Genomic DNA, 16219 nt, shown 5'->3' with positions numbered 1-16219 from the left:
GGACGCTGGCCGGGTTGGTCGGGTCCGCGCCGGGTTCCCAGGTCCGGTTCGTTGCCTAAGCCGTCGGCGGTCGTCGGGGCGGGGTCTCACCAGGTCTTGGTGTGGCCGGAGTGCGCCTCGCCGGGTGGTGAGGACACCATGTACTGATGATCGCCGGATTCGCCAATGCCGGCGGAGACGGATCCCGCTGGCTCGGTAAGTTGGTTGAGGTGTTCTTGTTACGCGTTGGCCATGTCGAGCAGGTCGTTCATCCACTTCGGGCGAGCCCTCAGCTCCTCGCCCGCGAGCTGATCTAGGCCGACTGCGGCTGCCTGGGCAGTGCATGTTCTTCACGGGAGTCTCGTAGATGGGCGGGATGGCGCCAAAGGCGCGGCCGATCGCGCTGCCCCGGGCTCGAACATCGGCGACCCGGCTTGGCTCGGCCGTGATAAGAGCGAAGCCGTAGGCTGCGTTGCGCTCCAGCTGAGCGGAATCCAGGCGAAGCTGTGTGGCAGCAAGCGTCTCGGTCAGGTCCAGAAGGCGCTGGCGGTCCTCCTCGAGCCGAGCCCGAGTCTCGGCGACATTGGAGGCGTCAATGTCGGTGCCGATGGGGACGCCAAGGCTCTGCATCATGGCACATAACGGGTTGGTGGAGACGGCCTGACCTGCTGCGGCCTTGGCTTCGGCGGCCTTCCTTGCCACGCCCGACGAGGAGGAGGTGTTGGTGCTGGTGACAAAGACCTCCACATGGACATCCATTGCCTCGTTAGGAGCGCTGCTACCGAGGGAGAGAGGGGAGTTGGAAAAGTCAAGTACCTCATTGAGGTACTCGTCGGCCGCAGGCGCATCGGAGATGTGCAGTGCGGCGAAGGAGGCAGCGAGCGTGCCGATGACGCCGTCCTCCAGTGTGACGGGCTTGTCGGAGAGGAGCCCCTTCTGAAGCATGCTCCCAGCCATGACCTCAAGCTGCCCCACGGTGGGTGCCAACTGTCATGGTGGGCCCACGGTAGATGCCATGTGATGGCTAAAGAGAGGTGGAGGCTCGAGGGCACTGGTGGGCTCTAGAGGCGAGGTCGGCGTGAGCGACCGTGGGATGCAAGACATACCCAGGTTCGGGGCTCTCCAGAGAGATAACACCCCTAGTCCTGCCGAGTGTAGTTGATATGCAATATTACAAAGTTGCTCCTAGAGCTGTTTGGAGGAAGGAGGGAGGTTGGCCAGGGCTTAGGTTGCTCCTTCTCCTTGTGTGTGTGTTCTGCTGATCGGTTGGCTATTTCCTGTGTGCTTGCCTATATGCATGAGGGCTCCTGGGGGGTTCTATAAGCCAACCGCCTAGGGGTACAATGGTAATGTTACAAAGCCATAGGGTTGGGTTGTCAGCATCCGGGAACCCGGAGCTGGGACCTGCCGGGTGCCAGTGGTTTGCTGGGTTCTCCTAGGTGCGGGCCCCGCTTGCTTAGGGGCACTGTGCCCCGTCTTATCGATCATGAGGGAGTGGCCGGGTTGAGTCGGGTACAGTGGCGGTCCGTCAGGTCACCGCTTGTTGGCGTCAGCAGTGATGACGGGGGCACTGTTGCCACGCCGGCCCTAGTCAACGGGTAGGTGAGGGTCATTGTTGCCACGTCCGGCTGACCAGAGGCATGGGCGGGGCACTGTTGCCTCGGTCATCGGAGGATGGAGACTCATCACATTGTATGGCCTGGATGGGACGGGAGCTGACCCGTGGCTGGGTTGAGGAACATGCCAAGGGCGGAGTTGCCTTGTTGGGGAAGTCTTGGTGTGCCTGGTTCGGCCGTCTTGAGGTGGTTGTTGTGGCCGAGTCGAGGAGCTTGGCCGGGTTCGAGAGTTCGGCCGGGTCGAGGGGCTTGGCCGGGTCGAGCGACCCGGCCAAGCGTGAGCTGGCTTGAGGGGCGATGCTCGCCCCGTTGTTTTTGAAAAGGATTCAGGTTTCGTTGCCTGCCCGGGGTTCATCCCCCTGACGGATAGCATAACATTGTCAATAACATTAAACATTAACTCTCATCATCAATCATAGGTTAACATTGCTCAAAAATAATCATCAACTCTCATCAACGTAGGTTCATCCCCCTGACGGATAGCATAACATTGTTCAGGACATTCATGACACTCGTGACACATAACATTGTTCAGTACATTCAGGACACTCATGACACATAATATTGATCAGGACATTGTTTAGAGCAACAACAACTCATGGCACTCATTTGTTACCACTCGCAGTAAACCAAGCCATCCAACCAGAGTGACTTGTTGGTTCAGAAGATGTAGAAGGTGCCCCAGAAGATGGAGTTGATTATCTTGGGGCAGTGAAAGGCCTTGCACCACTAGTTGATGGTTGTGATCTTGCACCAGATCTTTCACGAGACCTTGCACCAGACCTTGCACGTGGGGCTACTGCTATGATCTTGCGGGTGGGGGTTGTGATCTTGCAGATGGAGGCTGCTGCTATGATCTTGCAGGCGGAGGTTGCCGTTGTTATCTTGCAGGTGTCTTGCAAATAGAAGTGAGATTTCTATTATTAGTCAGCATACAAAATATTAACAAATGCACTAGTCAACTAATACAAAAGAAGTGAGATTGGTATTACCACATGCTTGTTTTTCCTCATAGCCAACTCTGGTTTCAATGGTTTCTTGCAGTTGGTGTACCTATGGCCTTGGAGCCCCACAATTAGAGCATGTTATTGTGGCCATTCTACTGTTGTCCTTTGGCTTTCGCACTTCAAACTTGCCCTAGATCCTCTTCTCTTTCTTTCTTCCTCTCTTGACATGAAATTTAGGTGGCTCTATGTCTGGTCCAGGTGTCCTTATCCAATCATGTTCACCAGGAACAGAAAAGATCATAGGTTCATATGTTGCCAGGTAAAAAGTTTTTTTGAAGAATTTACACACAAAGTCCTCAAGAAACCTTTTAGCCTTGTTAATTGCTGAAATTGCATGGCTGCATGGTATGCCACTCAGGTCCCATTTTCGGCAACCACATGTATAATTATCCAAGTTCACAGGGTGTGTTTGCTACCCACTGGTCACTTGCCATAAATTAACACTAGCTTGAATGGGTTTGCAGTATCTGGCCCTCTCCTTTTCCACCTCTAGCTTCTCATCATAATGTGGTGTGATCTCCCAGAAAGTTGTCTTTCCTCTCTCTCTATTCCTATGCCACCTCACCATTTGCTTGTCCTTGATACCATCAACCATAGTCCTAATAGGCTTTATCCTAAAATCAAGGATATACTTTCTTAGGGTGTTAACAACCAAATATGTCTTGCACTTAGTGTTAAAAGCATGCCTAGCCCATGTTTTCTTAGGAATTCCATTAAGCCAGATCCAAGCATCCTCACACTCATTTCTCAAATCATTCATGACAATATTAAACTTATGTTCATTCTAAGCATAACTAGCATTATCCATGCATTTCTTTAGATCTCCCCCCCTAAAACCAGCATTCTGGAAATTTGCATACAAGTGTCTAAGACAATATCTTTGGTGGCAGTTTGGAAATACTCTATTCAATGCATTTAGTAGCCCCTGTTGAAATTACACAACAAACTAAGCTACTGACTACAGATATATTTGATGATAAAACCAAAGGATGCAGTCTTACCTTATGTCAATCAGACATGATAGTATAAGTCCCAAATTGGCCAACTTCTCCTCCTAGACATATCTTCAATTGGTGCAGAAATCAACACCAATTTGCTATATCATCCTGACCAACAATAGCAAATGCAATTGGAAAAATGTTGTTATTGCCATCTCTGCCAGTGGCAGCAAGGATCTGTGCACCAGTGGTGAGCTTAATAAAGCATCCATCCACACCTGTTTTTGTAAACAAAGAACCAATTAAGTCAGCACATAGCAAGGAAACTAAAGCAAAGGTGTAATCATGTACAAGTTAATGTGTGTTATAGTAAATAAAGCAAAGAAACAACTCACTAACTAATGAAAGGTCTGCATCCATCGAGAAATCCCTCCCTTGCTCCATTTAAGCAGAAAAACATTGCATGAAACCTTGGCCCTGGATGTGGTATTTTTTTTGTTGCTTTAGGAACTACAGTTGTAACTACAACCCTCCTTCCAGGGTTTGTCTGCATGATGGTTTGAGCATAGTCCCTCAGCCTGAGATACTGCTTCTTGTGCTCTCCTAATACAGCTTCCACAACAAGATTTTTGGCCCTATAGGCCATGTGCTTAGGAACCTCAACACCATACTTCTCCTGGCAGGCATCAATCAGAGTTTGTATGCTAGTGGTTGGATCAAACCTGAAAATGTCCAAATTTGCTGCCACTTGTAGTTTGGATGATGCTATCTGGGATGTTAGGATTCACTTTGATGCCCAACATAATTTGGATAGGAAGATATGCAGTTCAGAAAGAAGAGAGGAGAGGGACTCGACTTACAGCACTCCACCACATCCATGGGTCCAGTGATGGCTCGTGATAGGGGGAGAAATTACAACATCTCTAAGGTTTTTCCTTCCATGTGGCATTGGAAAATGATGAATGCCATAGGTATATATGATACTGCCATTGTGCACTTACATGCAACATCATAGGTACCCAAATTACTGCTAGCGTGGGCTCCAACGCCACCACTATTTTTTAACAATGCGTCGTGCCGGGGATATAGCCCGCGGTATGACCCGACCGGATATATGACCCAACCGGGACTTGGCATATCATCAGTAACCCGCCTGAAGAATGGTGACTCACTGATCTGGTGACTCATTGGTGACCCTGTCACATCCCTAGTTCTGGTAATGTCTAGTGCTAGCTTCTGGTGTTGCATCATGTTTAAATCTCCTAGAAAGTTGAAATGGGGATGACAGAACCCCCAGCACCCCCTTAAACCAACTAGGGTTTACTAAAATATTTTCAATGAACCTAAAATGCCCTTCATAAATGTTCATCATTTTTGCTTTGGTCCAGAACCACTGCCAAAAATGGTGCACACTTTTCTAGGACACTCTGGGTTATTGAATTAAATCATACAGTATTTGTTCTTGGACATTTAAATGCTAAAAATAATTTTAAATGTCCAAATAGTCTTGAAGGTAAATGAGGGCTGTTGGAAATAATCCAAATAGTGCCCACAAATATTTTCAGGATTTTTGAAAATGCTCTGGCATTTTTAATAAAGCCAAAACAATTGTAGAAAATAGAAAACAGAAAACAATAGAAAGGAGAGAGAGAGAAAGGAACCTCACCTGGGCTTACCTGGCGGCCCTGCAGAGGCCCAGCCCACTGGCCTTTGCCAGTCACCACCTACCTCCTGCCAGGAGGACATCACGCGTGTGCTCGCCGCGCGCCGGCACGCGCTGGCCACCTCCTGCTTACCTGCTTGCCGCTGGAGGCACCCGAGGGCGCCACGCAGTTCTCCCCGACCCCCCTCGATCGCTCCCCTCTCTCCCGGCCTCACCTCTCTTGCTCTCTCTCCCGAAGCCGAGCGAGCTCGTTGCCACCGCTCACTGCCACCGCTCACTGCCACCGCGTCCACCGGCCACCCCTTGACCCCTCTCTGTCTTCGGGAGCTACGCCATCGTCTCCTATGTCTCCCTGATGAAGGAAGCAAGCCCAGACGCCTGGAAGCGTCACCATCAAGCTCGTCCCCGCCGCCTCTGCCCGAAGATCGCCGGTGTCGATCCGCCTCGTCCAAGCCGTCCCCGAGCCCACTGATCTACCCTACGGAGTCACTGTGAGCCCCTCCGCCTCTCGCCGCTCTCCCTGTCGACGCGTTCATCCCCTAGCCGTGATACCCACCTTGGCCGAAGCTCGCCGCCGCCATGGCTGTTGAGCCCCGCACTCTCGAGCTTCCTCTACTTGCCCTCGTGGCACCATAGTGCTCCTAGAGCCTCTAGGAGGCCGCCTAGCCACTCCTTTTGCCCACCCATGCACTGCAGCCCTCTGCCTGAACGCGCCCGTAGCTCTGGTTGCCGCTGTCATTGTGGTTGCCTTTGCCACAGCCCACTCCATGGCCAGACCCGGTGACCATATGAACTGCCTCGTCGCGGTGGTTCCGTAGAGCCCAAGAGCGCGAGCTCTCGTGGCCGGAATTGCCCGGCCGGTGAGCACCGTCGTGCTAGGCTTAGCACCGGTGGTTAACCGCCAGCGTGGCCAGTCATTAGGGCCTAACCACCCTGCTAACCCTCACTCAGGGTCACTGAGAGGTGGGCCCTAATGTTTATTTAACCTGGCTAACTAATTACTTAGGTTAATTAAGCTCTTTTAATTCGCTCTGCAACTGACACATGGGTCCCACGTGACAGGTTCGACCCTGGTCAACCCTGTTGACTTGCTGACATCACACAGGTGTCATGTCGACACAGTAAAGTATTTATGGAATTAAAATAAATCAGGAAATGATTTAAGAATTTCGGAAAATACTCAAAACTTCTAAAACTCGTAGAAATTCACCTGTAACTCCAAATGAGATAAATTATATATGAAAAATTATCAGAAAAATCCAATCTATCCAGCTGTACCATTTTCATGCATGTTAGAACAAGTTATGACTACTGTTTAGGACAAATCATTTAAATGGCATTTAAACCTTCACATATGGAGTTTGAATTTGAACCTAGGGTTCAAACCAACTCCATTTAACTTGTTGCTAGTTGCATTAGCTTAATCCATAGCATATTGCCATGTCATGATCATGCATCATATTATGCATTTGCATTGATTGTGTTTCCATCTTTGTTGCCGGTAATTGTCCCCTCTCAGTAAACGTGGTTTTGAGATGAGTTTGATGACACCAATGAAGAGCTATATCATCTTCAGAAGTGCCAGGCAAGGAAAACCTCCTTGTTCATTCCGATACAATCCCACTCTCTTGCTCCTGCTCTATTTTATTGCATTAGGACGACAACGTTTCAAATGTTACTTGTTGCGGTAGTTGAACCCCTTTTCCTCTGCATGACATGTCATTGCCACAGTAAATAGATGAAACCCACTAGCATGAGTAGGAGTTGTTTGAGCCATGATGTGCCTACTCATTCATGCTTGATTGTCATGCCTGCTACTGCTTAGAGTTGAGTCAGGTCTGGTTCATCAGGGATGAATTGGAATGTGGTGAACATGTCCTACTGTGTGTGAGCTAAGTGTGTGAACACGATTTGGTAAAGGTAGCAGTGAGAGGCCATGTAGGATTACATGGTGGGTTGTCTCATTGAAGCCGTCCTCAGGAACTGAGTTCTGTGTTTGTGATCCATGAATAGCTGCTACCACACATTGGGTTCCGGTAACTCGACCCCTCTCGGCTTCTTAACCACCCTTGTCCTCTGTCCAGGAGTTGCAAGTAGTTTTTGGTGCTTGTAGTATGCTGGAGGCCGTGCGCAGTGCTGACCCGACGGGTGGGCTGTGATGCGGTAGGCACGGTGTCGGTGTCAAAACCAGCGGATCTCGGGTAGGGGGTCCCGAACTGTGCGTCTAGGCGGATGGTAACAGGAGACAAGGGACACGATGTTTTACCCAGGTTCGGGCCCTCTTGATGGAGGTAAAACCCTATGTCCTGCTTGATTAATATTGATGATGTGTGTTACAAGAGTAGATCTACCACGAGATCAAGGAGGCTAAACCCTAGAAGCTAGCCTATGGTATGATTGTTGTTCGTCCTACGGACTAAAGCCATCCGGTTTATATAGACACCGAAGGGGGCTAGGGTTACACAGAGTCGGTTACAATGGTAGGAGATCTACATATCCGTATCGCAAGCTTGCCTTCCACGCTATGGAAAGTCCCATCCAGACACGGGACGAAGTCTTCAATTTTGTATCTTCATAGTCTTGGAGTCCGGCCGATGATGATAGTTCGGCTATCCGGACACCCCCTAGTCCGGGACTCCCTCAGTAGCCCCTGAACCAGGCTTCAATGATGACGAGTCCGGCGCGCATATTGTCTTCGGCATTGCAAGGCGGGTTCTTCCTCCGAATAATTTATAGAAGATTGTGAACACCAGGATAGTGTCCGGCTCTGCAAAAATAAATTCCACGCACCATCGTAGAGAGAATAATATTACACAAGTTCAATCTGCTGACATATTTTGCGGCATGACGTCACACCATTACCAAGCCTTTACTAGAATTGTTTTTATTATACCACCTCAGCGCATTTAGCGAAGCGGTTTCCTTGGCACGTCTTGTTGAAGCAGAGATCGTGTTCCCCTTATTTCGGGATTCCCATCAATACGGACGTGGGTAACCCAACTGCGCCATTGATTGCGGCGCCTGGGGGATAAGCGAGTTTTATCAGGCCGGTGGGGATGCATGTTTTCGACCGCCCATATAAGGGGATAAAGATCCAACCCTTTTACCTGCGCCTTCTTCCTCCTTGGCTTATCCATCTCTGCGAACTCGAGCTCCAGCGCCCAAGTCCGCACTCCTCACCTCAACCTTCTCCAACTATGTTCGGAGCGGGAGGCAAGTGGATGGCCTCCTCCGTCATGGAGGGGCAGATCCAGAAGCTGCACAACACCGGATATTTGTCCAGCGACATCGTGCACCGGCTCCCCGACGAGGGAGAGCTCATCCCCACCCCCAGGCCCCATGAGAGGGTAGTATTTCTTCCCCATTTCCTCCGCGGACTGGGCTTCCCGCTCCATCCCTTTGTCCGGGGGCTCATGTTCTACTACGGCTTGGATTTCCATGATTTGGCCCCGAATTTTATCCTCAACATCTCGGCGTTTATCGTCGTGTGTGAGGCCTTCCTCTGCATCCAGCCCCACTTCGGCTTGTGGCTCAAGACCTTCAGTGTCAAGCCGAAGGTTGTGAAGGGCAGCCAAGCGGAGTGCGGAGGCGCCATGGTGGGCCGGATGTCCCACGTTACTTGGCTTGAGGGCACCTTCATGGAAACCATCAAGGGGTGGCAATCGGGGTGGTTCTACATCACCAAGCCACGTGACCCCGAATGGGCAGCGGCCCCCGAATTCAGATCTGGCATTCCCACACGGCTCACCTCCTAAAAGAGAGCGGCCGGGCTTGGGGTGATTCGGAGGAGCTGACCGGACTCCAAGCCTGCGTCCAAAAGCTGGTGGACAAGAAGCTCAAGCTTGTCAACATGGTCCAGGTCATGCTCACCTGCCAGATTCTCCCGTGCCAACGACGGGGCTTCAACATGTGGGAGCTCGATCCGGCGCAACACCAGACTTTGAGCGGGCTCTTCGACACTACATACGAAGATGTCTGGAAGGTGCTGTTCAAAGGCGCCGAGGCTCCCGCATCCGCTACCGAAGATCGTGGATTCAGCTCGCAGCGTCCAGCTGACGAGGTAAGTGATTTTGTCCTTTACGGGACGCTTGTTTTCCATAGTTTGACTCTATGCGGGATCTAAACTCCCTTTACCTTTGACAAGACTGGTTGGCGAAGGCCGAGCGGACTATCTGTCCGGCCCCATTGCTAGAGGACCCAGCGGACGCCCGCCTAACGGGGCTACTGGCTCCGGCACCCCACGTGGTGCCGAAGAAGAAGGCCAAGAAGAAGGCCACGGGTACTCGAAAGAGTTCCCGTTTTTAGGTGTTATCGGACAATGACTCCGAGGCCGACTCCTCTCACAAGGGTGAGGAGGAGAAGAAGAAAGCCTCTCCCCCAGCGGGGGGAGGGAAGAAAAGGAAGGCTTCCCCTACGGGGGAGGCCGAAGGGTCCAAGAAGGGAAAAACTCTTTCCCCGGGTTGTTCTGCCAACGCCAGTGAAGACGACGAGGACTGGCCTCCAAGGGCCAAGCCTCCGGCGAGATCGTAAGTATCCGGACTCCCCAATAGCTTCGTGATTATTTTGCCATGTAATATTTCTCTAATGCCACCTACAACCCTGCAGTCCGCCAAGGATGATCTCCCCGCTTTGTCGAGCGGGTCCTTAGGTGCGTCGGATATGGATTCTATTCCGACCGCCTCCACCCCCCATGACACGGACGATGCCGAGGTGGGGTCCCGGGAAGGGACCCACCAGGGGGAGGAGGCCCCGGAGGTGTCGCAAGACAACCTCCCGGACTTTGCACCGGACTCGGCCCCGGAACCCATAGTGGCTCCGGAGTCCGGCGGGCGACCCCTTCGTAAGAAGGGAAAGACCGTGACGCCGGCAGCCTCTGTCCAACTGGAGGCGCTGGATAACTTGTTGGAGGCGCTCAATGGCGCCTCCATTGAAGAGGAACACCGCACTGTTATGAGTGCGATGATTCAGAAGGTGCAGCTCGCCAAGAGCGGGCTGACCAAAGCCTGCAGCAGCCTTCTAACAAGCTTTGAGGTAAGAATTTTGAGATATGTAAAATAGTACCGCATAGACAGTAGCCCCTGATGCTCGGTTCGGTGTTTGGAAAGAAAAGCCGGACTGAGGATCTAAGAAGATATACGCAGGAGTCATAAAAAATATGTCGATATGGGATTGCAGGTTGCGCTGCTGACCTCTGCTGCACTGACTGCGGAGGTCACTACTTTGAAGGAAAACCTCGAGCGGTCCGAGAATGAGCTCGGCTGTGCCAAGAAGCAGCTCGAGGACAAGGAAGGTGAGTAACACCTTATTAAAATTGTACCTTACAGAAAAGGATTTTGGTTGCAAAAAGAATGACAAGGATAACGTGGGTATTGCAGGGGCCACTAATGAGGTGGCGACCCTGAAAGAGGCGGTGGCCGCGGCCGAACGCAATGCGGCCGCGGAACGCACCGAGCGAGAGAAGCTGGAGGCGCGGGTGGCGGAGGTACAGCAAGAGCTCCAGGATCTTGTGAAAAAACATGAGAGCCTGGAGCGTGACTCGAAGACTCGAGAGTCTGAGCTTGCAACGGCTCTTGAGAGTGCCAAAGCCGCTAAGGCCGAAGCCTACAAGGCCCTCCAGGAAATCGAGGCATTAAAGAAAATAGCAGCGGGTAAGGCATTTTTCATGCAAAGTAAGCATGTGAGTGTTAATTACCTGTTGCTTACCCGAATTTTGAGCTCTCCAGGAGCGTTCGCAGATCTTCCTCATGGCGTGTCCGATGCTGCCTCGTTCTACCGGGCCGAGGAGGGGAGCTTGACGGAGAAGATCTTCTGGTCTCAGTATGCTGAGGCCGGACATCTGGTGCCCCTTAGCGACCAGCTGAAGTAGCTGGTCGAGCTCCACAAGGCGGCCGAACAGGCCATGAAGGGCCTCATAGTTCGGCTGTGACCTAAGGAGGCCATGCCTGGGAGCTACTTCGGCCTAGTGCGGCGGCTGGTGGATGCATGCCCGTGGGTTGAAGTCATCAAGCACTCCGCCTGTATTGAAGGTGCCCGTCAGGCCCTTGCCCGCGCAAAGGTGCACTGGGGCAAGATGGATGCCCAGAAGCTCGTGACGGACCCACCACCGGAGGGCAAGGAGCATCGCACGCCCGAGATGTATTATAAGAGTGTGCTGAAGGGCGCCCGCACTATTGCGGGTGAGTGCTCCAAAGATGTAATATTTGAGTAGACTCGCATTTTGTTATCCTGTGCGCTGAAAACTTAGTTCATTTGCGCGAAGCAACGCATTTTAATTTAAAATATTACCTTTTGTGCGGCTGTTTATCAAATCTGAGAGATGGCAAGTCGTCGGCTTCAGCCCCCATGCCACTAGTGCTGGGGTGTTCGGGATAAATTTGAGCACTCTTGTTCCCATATTTGGGTCCATCTAGGGAGGCGCTTAACACAACGAACAAGGCAACCGGACTTATAATGCTTGAACACTCTCACTTAGGCATAGAATTCTATAATTTTAAATTTCGGCGAAGCCCCTAGTCTTCGGAAGGCCGAATTTGGGGCGCTATCCACGCCTGGGCCGGACAAAAACCGGCTCCTCGCTCTAAGCGGCATAAGTCTTTAGGGACTCACAAAAAACCTCTCGAACAACGACTAGCTCTCGCCTCATCATGACGGTCAGTTTTAGCTTTCTCCACTGAGGCGTTAACCCAGCTCAACTGGGGCGCAATCGCAGTGGTTCTCCCAGTGCTACCTTAGCCGATACAATGGAACGTAAGGTACCAAAACATGGGAGCCGGGCAAACCCAACTATTGACCCAAGACATGATTCGGAGCTGATGCATATAATGCTATAAGTTTGGGGTGCCGCACTTGTGGAAGTGTTCGGACTTATCACACCATGATGCGGGAAACATGAGCCCCTGGTGCATTTAGCCGTACCAAAACATATGGATGCGACATGTCACAAATGAACATATGTATAAAAGAGAAATGCAATTAGAAGCAAAAAGGTGCTGCATTACTTATTCAAGAAAAACTGCTGTAAGTGCAGAACGATACAAATGGTGCGATAAGCAAGGGATGGGACTATTAAACATGTCCCCCTCCAGGGGTAGGCTACGGGATGGTGCATAAAACAGATTAAATGCTCATAATGGAGACCACCTGGATATTTGTTGTAGCCTTTATCCTTCCCTGATTGTTGTATCGTGAGTTCGGCAGGTCTGCCGCCGGACAGGGCCTCTGACAAACGGAGTCCTGTGAGTAAAAAAAGAAAAAGAAAAAAAGAACGACACACTTGAGAGCCCTTGGTGTGGTTGAGCTGCAGTCTGGGCCTATCGTGGTCGCGCTCCTCTCCCCATGCCCATGGTATCTTCGGAGCGTAATGGTGTACGCGAAGGATCTGTATTGATGTTTTACAGGGGCTGGGGTTGGGGCCGCACTGCTACGCGTGCTTGGAACGTGCCAGGTGGTCTTGTTGTATATTACTCTGGGCGCGTTTAGCCGTGTCCGGTCTCTTAACGGCCGGACTCGAGAATTGCCTTAAGAGGCTGCACTGTACTTCTGCCGCGAGAGCTGCTGTATGTTCCTCCGTTCGGAGAGAGTGTTCAGTGTTTCCGTTGACCGTGATGACCCCTAGAGGGCCTGGCATCTTGAGCTTGAGGTATGCATAGTGCGGCACCGCGTTGAACTTTGCAAATGCGGTACGTCCAAGTAGAGCATGATAGCCGCTGCGGGACGGAACTATGCCGAAGATTAACTCCTCGCTTCGGAAGTTATCCGGGGATCCGAAGACCACTTCCAGTGTAACTGAGCCTGTACAATTGGCTTCTACACCTGGTATGACGCCTTTAAAGGTCGTCTTGGTAGGTTTAATCCTTGAGGGGTCTATGCCCATTTTGCACACTGTGTCCTGATAAAGCAGGTTCAGGCTGCTGCCGCCGTCCATCAGGACTCTGGTGAGGTGAAATCCATCGACGATTGGGTCTAGAACCAATGCGGTGAATCCGCCATGGCGGATGCTGGTGGGGTGGTCCCTCCGGTCAAAAGTGATCGGGCAGGGGGACCATGGATTGAACTTCGGGGCAACTGGCTCCATCGCGTATACGTCCCTTAGTGCATGCTTCCGCTCCCTTTTGGGTATGTGCGTTGCGTAGATCATGTTCACCGTTCGCACCTATGGCGGGAAACCCTTCTGTCCTCTATTGTACGGCGGTCGGGTCTCTTCCTTGTCATCGCTGTGCAGCCCCTTGTCATTGTTTTCGGCAATTAACTTGCCTGCCTGTTTGAATACCCAACAATCCCTGTTGGTGTGATTAGCTGGCTTTTCGGGGGTGCCGTGTATCTGGCACAAGCGGTCGAGTATTCGGTCCAAATTGGACGGACCCGGAGTAGTTCTTTTGAATGGCTTTTTCCGCTGACCGGGTTTAGAGCCTCTAAATCCGGCGTTTACTGTCATATCCTCACTATTGTCACCGTTAATGCGGCGTTTGTTTTTGTTACAGCGCGACCTGCCATTACGGTCCTTGATATCTAGACTGCCAGAATTTTTGCTGAGGTTGTTGCTGCGTGCTAGCCACCTGTCCTCACCCGCGCAGAAGCGGGTCATGAGTGATGTGAGGGCTGCCATGGATTTCGGCTTTTCCTGTCCCAGGTGCTGGGCAAGCCACTCGTCGCGGATATTATGCTTGAAGGCTGCAAGGGCCTCCGCATCCGGACAGTCGACGATTTGGTTTTTCTTGGTTAAGAACCGTGTCCAGAATTGTCTGGCCGATTCGTCTGGCTGCTAAATTATGTGGCTTAGGTCATCACCATCTGGTGGTCGCACATACGTGCCTTGGAAGTTATTGAGGAATGCGTCTTCCAGGTCTTCCCAACTCCCAATTGACTCTGCTGGCAAGATGTTAAGCCAATGTCGGGCTGGTCCTTTAAGCTTGAGGGGGAGATATTTGATGGCGTGAAGATCGTCACCGCGGGCATGTGGATGTGAAGGAGATAGTCTTCGATCCAAACAGCGGGGTCTGTTGTGCCATCGTAAGATTCAATATTCACGGGTTTAAACCCTTCGGGGATTTGATGATCCATTACTTCGTCTGTGAAGCATAGTGGGTGTGTGGCGCCTGTGTACTGGGCTATATCACAACGGAGCTCGAAAGAGCTTTGTCTGTTTTGTTCGGCCCGGCCGGACTTACTGTGTCCGGCACGATGGTTGTCGTCACGTATCATGGGGCGCCCACGCGATCCATAGATCGATCTTGATTGTCTTGCCCTATCCTCCAATATATCTCGCAAGTCCGGAGCGTTCCCCTGTGGCCTTGTGCTTTTCGAGCGATGCCGGGGTACGGGTTTAGTGAAGGGCTTAGAGGCCTCTCTGTCGCGACCACGGGGTGGTCGGTCAGCCGTATTGTCTCCTGGTGAGGCGGGTTCATATGCCTCCTCCTTTAATCGGGGGAGCAGCTTGCGTTTAGGGTAGCTTTTGGAGGGGCGTTCGAGCTCATGCTCTTCGCCACGAGGACTTTAGTCCATCTCTCGGCTAGCAGATCTTGATCAGCTCTAAGCTGTTGCTGCTTTTTCTTGAGGCTGTTTGCCGTGGCCATAAGCCTGCGTTTAAAACGCTCTTGTTCGACGGGATCCTCAGGCACGACGAATTCGTCGTCGTCGAGGCTTGCCTCGTCTCCGGAGGGAGGCGTGTAATCCTCTACCTCTTCTTCTGCCGCTCTCTCATGAGGGCTGGCGTTTCCGTCCTCCTGCGCTGGATCTTGCTCGAGTGGGTTCTCTTCGGCACTGTCCGGTGTATTATTATCTCTGGTGCCGGATTCTTCGTTCTTGCTGTGGCGGGATTTAGAGCGGCGCCGCTGACGCCGCGCTTGGGCTGTTTCTTGGCGGGGTCATCCTCCGCTGTTCCTTCGCCATTCCCATCCTTTGGGATATCCACCATGTATATGTCATATGATGAGGTGGCTTTCCAGTGCCCGGTGGGCGCTGGTTCTTGGTCGTCTGCGGCATCGTCGTCCATACCGTCGATGTCTTCGGAGTCGTAGTCTAGCATGTCGGTTAGATCGTCGACAGTGGCTACCAAGTGGGTGGTGGGTGGGCTTTGAATTTCTTCGTCGTCTGCATCCCAACCGTCTTGACCGCAATCCGGCCAGGCCTCTCCTGATAACGAGAGATACTTTAGCGAACTCAAGATGTCGTTGAAAGGTGAGTGTTGAAAGATGTCCGCTGCGGTGAACTCGATGACCGGCGCCCAACCGGATTTGATCGGAGGGGGCGCGGGAGGTTCGGAGTCCGTCAAGGAGTCCGGCACCTCGGAGTCACAAGCTTCATGAAGGACAAGGTCGATGTTCGGCTCTAACGCCGTAGAGGTTGCAGCCCCCGAGGCGGCGTCTAGCCATCCATCCTCGATCTGCGTAGCCGGCTCCAAATTGAAGATCGGAGCGGGCTCGAGTGCGGCCTCCAGGGTACTGTCCGGCAGCAGAGCTAAATCATGCCCGTCATGACAGTGCGGCGCGCTTGGCTGTGGCTCGAATCCATCGAAGATCAAGTCCCCGCGGATGTCAGCCGTGAAGTTCAAACTTCCAAATCTGACCTGACGGTCAGGGGCGTAGCTTTCGATCTGCTCTAGATGGCCAAGTGAATTGGCCTGTAGTGCAAAGGCGCCGAATACGAAGATCTGTCCGGGGAGGAAGGTCTCACCCTGGACTGCGTCGTTGTTGATGATCGAAGAGGCCATCGAGCCTATCAGTGACGACACAGAGGAACTCTCAATGAAAGCACCAATGTCGGTGTCAAAACCGGCGGATCTCGGGTAGGGGGCCCCGAACTGTGCGTCTAGGCGGATGGTAACAGGAGACAAGGGACACGATGTTTTACCCAGGTTCGGGCCCTCTTGATGGAGGTAAAACCCTATGTCCTGCTTGATTAATATTGATGATGTGTGTTACAAGAGTAGATCTACCACGAGATCAATGAGGCTAAACCCTAGAAGCTAGCCTATGGTATGATTGTTGTTCGTCCTACGGACTAAAGCCATCCGGTTTA

The sequence above is a fragment of the Triticum dicoccoides genome, chromosome 6B (genome assembly GCF_002162155.2).
Source record: "Triticum dicoccoides isolate Atlit2015 ecotype Zavitan chromosome 6B, WEW_v2.0, whole genome shotgun sequence".
In the NCBI taxonomy this organism is placed as follows: Eukaryota; Viridiplantae; Streptophyta; class Magnoliopsida; order Poales; family Poaceae; genus Triticum; species Triticum dicoccoides.
The sequence above is the reverse complement of the archived record's forward strand: the minus strand, read 5'-3'. Positions refer to the sequence as shown.